Source organism: Gymnoscopelus microlampas (genome assembly GCF_963454915.1).
Source record: "Gymnoscopelus microlampas genome assembly, chromosome: 8".
Taxonomy (NCBI): Eukaryota; Metazoa; Chordata; class Actinopteri; order Myctophiformes; family Myctophidae; genus Gymnoscopelus; species Gymnoscopelus microlampas.
In genome coordinates, this window is record NC_139945.1 from 32,480,883 (window position 1) to 32,488,920 (window position 8,038).

At 40.7% G+C, this 8,038-nt stretch overlaps 1 protein-coding gene across 1 annotated transcript in view; it reads left to right on the forward strand.

Annotated features, from left to right (window-relative positions):
• Positions 1-2,986: 2,986 nt before the first annotated feature.
• sphkap (SPHK1 interactor, AKAP domain containing) overlaps positions 2,987-8,038 on the forward strand; it is a gene marked incomplete at its 3' end in the record, with an annotated part of 134,736 nt that continues 129,684 nt past the window's right edge. The window contains exon 1 of the mRNA XM_084064302.1: positions 2,987-3,060. The remainder of the gene's footprint in view (positions 3,061-8,038) is intronic.

The following is an 8,038-nucleotide window of genomic DNA, read 5'->3' on the forward strand; positions in this document are numbered from 1 at the left end:
TTCCATCTACTATATAAGGTTCAAGTTGTGTGTCTTTGGTGGGCGCGCAGATACAGTATGCCCATCATCTATGGACTGGACGTGTTATCAAGGCAATAACCCCAGAGACTACTGGCACTGGCAGGCTTATTCTAGTGCTGACCTGCTCGAAGTGCATACAATGACATATAAAATCACACCCAGTGTGAAGTGGGCGGTGTGTGGTCATCACAACATGACTCACTTTAAAAAAAGGATAAATAACTTTTTTTAAAGTCCATACTGCTATTCATAGGGCTGCACATGTGTCATGTGTTTCGCTAGCAATCACAGTCCTGAATTTGCAAAGTCAGCCAATCACATTACAGTTAGTGGTGATGACACTAGCTGTAATGTGATTGGCTGATATGAAAAAACTATCGATTTGCATTAACAATGGAAGGGTTAGGGGGTACACACATTTTTTGGTCGGTGTCGAAAACTCACTTATAGGGGGCGGCTACACCGCCCCAAAAAACACGGTGAAGCAGCATTCTGCTTCTACGGGCAGACGGTGTGGATTACACTCCCATTACACCTAAGACAGGCAGCCGCTATGGATAGCTTTAAAGCACAGCTCAAGACCTATTTCTTCACTCTAGCTTTTAGTTGATTTTTTAATTTCTGTGTTGTCCTCACTGTTTTGCCTGATTCACTGCCTTTTTTGCTATTATTTTAATGTTGTTTTTTTATTGTTAAATTATTTGTACTTTTTCTTTAATTGTATTCTTGCTGTAAAGCACTTTGAGTTGCTATACAAATAAAGTCTATTATTATTATAATTATGTTATTATCCTAGTACTATAATTGAAATGAGCTCCAAAAGTTCGTCCGGGGTAAAAGTACGTTCGATCGCTCCACTTGCCTCCAAACTTGCCACAGACTGTTGATCAGTGCTCTGGCTAATATTTAGGCTTCTTTCCCCGCCTTCAATGTACTTACATATTGTACAATTAATATAAAACTACATTTTAACATTTTAGCCACAGCAGCTTTCCTTCTTTTTGGCCACAGCAGCTTTGTTTTGGCCGCTAAGACCCCACCCTACTGTGCATCTCCATATATGGCCATATCAGTTGGATCACTGATGCAATGTAGCTGTGATGTAGCTGATCAGGCCTAGATGTCTAGTTATTATTATTATTATAGACCCTGTTGGGTACTGGTCTACTTGGAAACGATGCAAGTTGGAAATGCATGCAGAACAGTTGTATCAGTCTGTCACTTTTATGCCCATAAATGTTGGCCTTGTCATCCTTCTTTTTATTGGCTCCTACTGTATGTCAAGGAGGGTCGAGGTGTGTGTGTGTGTGTGTGTGTGTGTGTGTGTGTGTGTGTGTGTGTGTGTGTGTTCACATGTGTGCCTTTGAGACAACAGCAGCGTTGGTTAGGTTTGGTTCGGTTCGGTTCGGTTTGGTTAGGTTAGGCTTAACTCAGAGATCATGACAAACGTGTGACCTTTCCTTTTGGGACACGACACCCTTGGCCTTGTGATTGCTTGTCATTTATAGTAGTGACAGTGAGTGATTGACTGGTGAGTGAAAAGAGTGGCAACCTCATTATAACATCTATTAAATGTTCTACTTATTTTGATATACAGTATGACAGCACAGTGGTTTTAATATATGAGGTAGCCTATGAGACTCACTTTACTATTCAATCGTATTTGCTGGTACACGTGTAAGCTGGAAAATCATCCAGCATGGAGCTGAAATTACTTGTCCACGTGAACGCTCCCCAGTCAGCCACTTATATTACTTTGCCAGTCATTACAGAAAGATGGGGGTAAGCTTGATTGCCTTCCATCAGCCAAAACTACAGATGTTCTCGCATTTGGCTGGTGTCTGATTAACTTTAAATCTTAACCACTTTCAATCTGGCATCCCTATTTTGGGCACGCCATTATAGGTGAAGACTTTTAAAATATTTAAAACATAAAAAAATAATAATAGCGAAAATAGCTGATTTACAAACTCACAACGCTTTGCAATACAATGCATTGTGAGCTTGTTCCTACTGGCCAATATTACAATTTGATTATATGCAATAAGCATAATAGTTTGACCATGAATTGTGTGCTGAGAGCATAGTAGAGTTGTTTGTATACAATAACTGTAGCTTATGGCTGCTATGCGCTGTTTAGTTCCCAGGAGCATTATGGAGTAGCTAACAGGATTAGTGTAAGGAGGTTAGGACTTAAAAATATATAAATAAGAAAATGGCGGATTTACATACTCACAACGCGTTGCAATACAATGCATTGTGAGCTTGTAGATTTTTGCTACTTTTGAAAACAGGGCTTATGTGGTTAAATCTCCCACCTCTCCACTTAGTTTGTCTTGTGTTATTTGTGTATTTCATTTATTTCATACTACATAACTTAAATAAGTGAATAATTACAGTATCCATGAAATAAAATGCGTCTTTGTATATTTTTGGGACGAGTGCTTAAATAATACCTGTATTAAATATATCACTGGGGTGTCTGCAGCAGCAGAAGGGAGCGCACCAGAGCACCAATACCATCACTGAAGCTATAGTATAGTGTGTGTGTGTGTGTGTGTGTGTGTGTGTGTGTGTGTGTGTGTGTGTGTGTGTGTGTGTGTGTGTGTGTGTGTGTGTGTGTGTGTGTGTGTGTGTGTGTGTGTGTGTGTGTGTGTGTGTTGCCGCAGTACTTCGTTATTCTCCTGTGACTCTTTGCTGCCTAGCACCCACTCTGCTCTGCTCAACAGGGATTAGGGGACTCTAAGTCCCACACACACACACACACACACACACACACACACACACACACACACACACACACACACACACACACACACACACACACACACACACACACACACACACACACACACACATTTTCTATCTTGAGCTTCAGCAATAGGTTGTTAAGAGAGGGACAGTGGGAGTATTTGAGCTGATAAAAAGTACCATAGAGAGAGAGAGAGAGAGAGAGAGAGGGAGAGGGAGAGATAAAAAGAGAGTCAGAATTTTAACAATGCTTCTTGCCAGGGGATGTGATCAACCCTCATCAATGTGGTGAGTGCTATTGGCTGTTTTGTTGCTGCTGTTTGATTTACCTCTGTGAATGTAAACAACAGTATGGATAGTACATAGTTAACACTCAGGACTTTGCAGTGTGAATGTATATGTGACTTGTGTGATTGTTTGTGCGGATACTGCTGTATGTATATTATACTGCAATTGCTTGTTGTTGGATCAGTTGTTCTTTTGTGTTCAGTGGTTTGCTTTGAGACATTTGTTTAGTTTGGCTCCATAATCCCATATGTGCCTGTGTATTTATTGCATAAACCGCAGACAATAATATAGCGTTGAATGGTTTTCATGTATCACTGCCTGACCGCGCCTCAAGAAATAGCATAGAAAAACTGTCCAACTGAGGTTCTGTATCACTCCCAGCTATGCCATGTTGCTCACTGTGTTATGCTCCATTATGCTCTCTCACTCTGTCATATTCTGTTGATGGGTGTAAAGTAGCGTCACTCCAGGCTAAGCATGCTGACTCAGAGATGTGTTGAGCAACTATTAGTCACCTCGGCCTGAAACACGCACGCACGCACGCACGCACGCACGCACGCACGCACGCACGCACGCACGCACGCACGCACGCACGCACACACACACACACACACACACACACACACACACACACTCTCAGTGTTGGCAAGTGTAGAACATGACACACTGCTTTTGTCAGACATGTTGGGTCTAACAGAGACTGTAATTCCCAGTGCTTATTCACATGTCTCGAGTTCCAGTGTTGTGCCTGAACGCGTTCAATGAACGATCGTTCATGAACTCGTTCGTATTTTGGGCGAACGTGAACTGAACGTACTGTATATCCGCTAGATGAACGTTATTGTGAACGCGTTCATTCTGGCGTTTGTGAACGGCGTTCTCTCTTCGTTCAAACTTCGTTCAAGAGTGTCCCAAAATTCCATGGTTACATCGGTTTGTCATGTTGTATTTCATCCTATTCTGTGTTTCCGAGGCGTCTTGAACGCACCATCAGCCAAAAAAAGAGAAAAGCAAGGCGGCGTCTCACATTCATGTGCGCAGCGCGGAGACCGACTCCGAGTGAACAGTCTCATTGCAGCGACAGCTAGTGAGCAGCACAGACAGTTACGGCCATTCGGCCAGGGCGAAGAGCTGACACTTTATCCGCTCTGCGAAGCTCATTTCCCGGCCACAAGCATTTGGAAGTTGACTTGTGTCTCTTCCAAAGTATCGGTGTTGTTTCCTTGGCTTCACTGCCGACAAAATTAACTTGAAGCTGGGCTGAATTAATAAAGTAAACCGCGGAACGGCGAAATGAGTTTGGGATGTTACAACAACATGTCCGGACCGTGGCTGATGCGTCGTGCACCGTAGCCTACAGCCGACTTTAGGACGGTAGCCCCGGCCCCCGAACCTCTGAATGAACGTATTGTAGTCTGGACGTCCGACCCGACTTTATTTTGGCATTAAAAGTGGACTTCTGCACCTGGCTTTTGATGTTAACAGTGTCATACACTCACTTTGACAAGCCCCCAGCCCCCCCGCCAAGATGAATGAAAAATTAAAACACCATTACATTATTATGCATTACATTAGTATTAACCACATGAACCCCAGATGGGGGGAACATAAGCCAAAAATAGCCGATCTACAAGCTCACAACGTGTTGCAGCGCGACGCGTTGTGAGCTTGTAGATCTGCTATTTTTGGCAGAGAGAAAAAAAGCGTCCAAGAAAAGTAGGCCTCCCACCAAGATGAATGAAAATCTTTAGAAAATAGCAGATCTACAAGCTCACTGTGTCGCACCGTGACCTGTTGTGAGCATAGAGGTATAGGTTGTGAGCTTGTAGATCGGCTATTTTCCAATAGCCAAAACTGCAATAGGGCTGAAGTGACTCATGTATTTGCAAAATCTACATAGTAACTAGTAACTTCAGTTTTCAAATAATTAAAAATAAGTACAATATTTGCCTCTGAGATGTAGAGTAGAAGTAAGTAAGTACTGAAAACTGCTAATACTCTAGTAAAGTAAAAGTACCTCAAAATTGTACTTAAGTACAGTACTTGAATAAATGTACTTAGTTACTTTACACCACTGGAAATAATAAATATAGGGTGCTTTGTGTATGTACACCAGAGAGGATATAATGTATAAGAAAATTAAATAAATAACATTGGTTTTATAATGTATTGGATAAAAAATAAAAGTATAGTAATAATAATAAATAATAGATTCGGATGCATCCTGCTCCATATACAATACAATACAATGCACAATACAATACAATTTTCAGTTAATCATTCAAGTTTGAGACAATAAAAATATGCGATTAATAAGCGATTGATCGCGCGATTAACTACACAAATCATGCGATTAATCGCGATTAAAAATTTTAATCGCCTGACAGCACTAATATATATTGAAAAAAAAGAACGAAAAAGAACTGAACTAGTTCATTTTTTGAACCATGAACTTTAGTTCAAAATTTTGAATTATGAACTGAACTTTGAACTAGTTCATTTTAAAATTTGTGAACTGAACTTTGAACTAGTTCATATTTTAAGTGAACTTTCCCAACACTGTCGAGTTCAGTATGAATGTTATTACGAATGTGTTTGACATTATCGTCACTGTTGGGAGATAACCTTGTATGTCCAAAACCGAGATGGAAACCGCCTCATAATCTCAGTATTTATCAATGAAAGTTGTCCTGCTGTGAGGTCCTAAGATTAGAAGATTTCATGCTCCAGCTTAAGGAGCGAAAAATAGAATATATTATCACTGCGGATTTGAAGGTCTATATTTTCTCTAGTTAGAACACATGTACATAGCAATCTGTACTATTTCAAATTCAAATACATAGTTTTATTCAATAATACATTTCAGAGGTTATTCCTTTGTGTTTGCTTTGTTTCTGTTTATTTTATTTATTTTTTCTTTAGAGTAAAGTGAAGAATGTAGTTGAGAATGCAGGGGTGTATTAGGGGTTGAGAAGAAGTGGCCTGGGTTGGTTTGGAACCACAGGATCGCTGGGCTATGGGTTAGCCAGGTATTTTGGTACACTGTGGAACATGCACTCCTGCTTGTCAGTTGGATTACTAGGTATTTTGTGAGGTAGTAATCTTTGTCAACTAGTACATGAATCACACCAAAATGTCATTTGACGTCATGATGGAATTAATTATTTTGAATGTTAATTTTCACAGAGCCCTGGACACGTCCATATGCTGCTGTTTTGCTGAAAGAAAATCCTCTTGCGCATATGCAATGGGTCTTCATAGAGCCGTATCTGCCATTGTCAAGACCTACAGTATATTACTGTTACTCTTGTTTAAATGGGTGACTGATTGAGCATCTGCCCAAATAACAGAGATAATTATTAAACAATTTAATGCACATTGTAAAGCGCTATATAAATAGAATGCACATTGTAAAGCGCTTACTCCCATTAGGAAGCCGCTTCAGAGTACCTCAGGCCAGAAAGAAAACTCACAAAAACTCCAATTTAAAACAAGGACTGTTTTAATGCACCTCTGCACATCTGCTCTTACATTATACAATTGTTGTGTTTTAGAGTATTCTTTTATGTGTCCATCATGAGGGATGAGGGTATGTTTGCATGACCTCAACCCCCCCCCCCCCCCGCTCTTTACTGGTTCCTACTGGCCAATATTACGATTTGATTATATGCAATAAGCATAATAGTTTGACCATGAATTGTGTGCTGAGAGCATAGTAGAGTTTTGTATAACTGTTTGTATACAGTAACTGTAGCTTATGTGGCTGCTATGCTCTGTTTAGTTCCCAGGAGCATTATGGAGTAGCTAACAGGATTAGTGTAAGGAGGTTAGGATTTCCTGCTTCAAAGAGGTGTGTTTGAAGCTGTGGCCTCTTTTTCCCCCTATTTTTGTTTTTGTTTAAAAATGAACACACTTCAGAGAAGGGAACATTCTTATTAATCTGTTTTTTTTAATACATAATGGTCAAGTCAGTTTGGCTGGTAGCCCATTAGATTACAGTAATCAGCTACTACAGTTCAAGTTGCTTAACAGTGGTGTTAAAAGAACATTTTAGAAGTATAAATCAAGCTTATTCACATGGAGGCAACTAGCTTGCTGGGAGTTTAGTCCAATCAGATTGCAGCTCATGTTGTGCCTCTAACGGTGCGTTTTAACAGCGGGCAACTCTCGGGCGACATCGTCCAAAATATAAAGAAAGTCTATGAGAGCCGGCAACTACTGGCGATCGGGCGAAGTGGGCGGGGGGGGCGATGAAAGATGGATTTTCTTTATCTTTTTGGACGATGTCGCCCGGCATCGCCCGAGAGTTGCCCGCTGTTAAAACGCACCTTCAGAGTCAGTCAAGGTCACCACTATGTCACCCACTCCTGGTTGGTTAACCCTTTACTGTCTGTATTTGAGACCTTTTTGACAAGACAAGACAGAACCTCTATTTTCGGACAATGGAAGTTTGGATCGCATTCTGGTTTGGTTTCAGAACCACTGGGGCCAGTCTATGACATCATATTGATGAAGCACCAACTCCATATAAAGATTTATATAGAGTTCCTGATCTTAGCAATATATAGTATATCACAACAAATAGGCCAGACTGTTATGTCTGCTCACAATCAGAGGTCACAGTATGGTAGACTTGAGCATCTCTGAAATGCTTCACACTGTCAGTGGCAATAGAGATGGAGAGGGACAGGAGGAGAGGCTGTATCAGGGAACATAGATACAGTATATTTTAAGAAAGATGGATAGGTAGATTCAAATAAGTGAGATGGAGAGCTCGGCTTGCACCTCGCTGAAGTTACTTTGCTATCTGTCCACAATGCATCATAATCACGGTGGTGGAAAGGGCTCTTTCACTTAATGTCTAAAGGCCAGGTTGTTCAATTCAGATTGCCAATATCACTTCATGTGATCTTTATCCAAGAGAACAGATTGCTTAATTTGCTGCTGCACTGCTGCTATTGCAAGACTCGCTGTTGTT